Source organism: Papaver somniferum, unplaced genomic scaffold, assembly GCF_003573695.1.
Source record: "Papaver somniferum cultivar HN1 unplaced genomic scaffold, ASM357369v1 unplaced-scaffold_65, whole genome shotgun sequence".
NCBI lineage: Eukaryota > Viridiplantae > Streptophyta > Magnoliopsida > Ranunculales > Papaveraceae > Papaver > Papaver somniferum.
The window spans coordinates 1,878,533-1,878,996 of record NW_020649304.1 but is presented as its reverse complement, the minus strand read 5'-3'; positions in this window follow the sequence as shown (position 1 = coordinate 1,878,996).

The following is a 464-nucleotide window of genomic DNA, read 5'->3' as shown; positions in this document are numbered from 1 at the left end:
GGTATCAATAATAGGCAAGTCCTCTGGGTACTTAGATGCAAAGTAACCCAACAACACTTTAGAAGCACACAATTCTAACCCTAAATTAGGCAACTTTTGGAAGTCTAAGGGTTTAGAAACAACCTCTAAGTCGGGTGAATGATCTTGTGAGATACATTCATCCATGGAATTAGGAAAATCATCCACACAATCATCCACAGGGTCATTTATAAGTTCTGTCTGGAACAAAGAGTCAGTACAAAATTCATCATCATCAGCAAATAATCTTTGGCATTCAAGAACTCTCAATCTTTGTTCCAAACTAGGCGGTGTGTGTTTGTAATACTTCTCATATATTGTTAAAGGTGATTCTTCACTTACCATATGTGGAGAAAAAACTCCATACCGTAGCCTATGCATATATTCCCCAAGCGTCATATCAGAAGACGTTCCCTGAGAATGCGAACTTCTACGCTTATATTCCG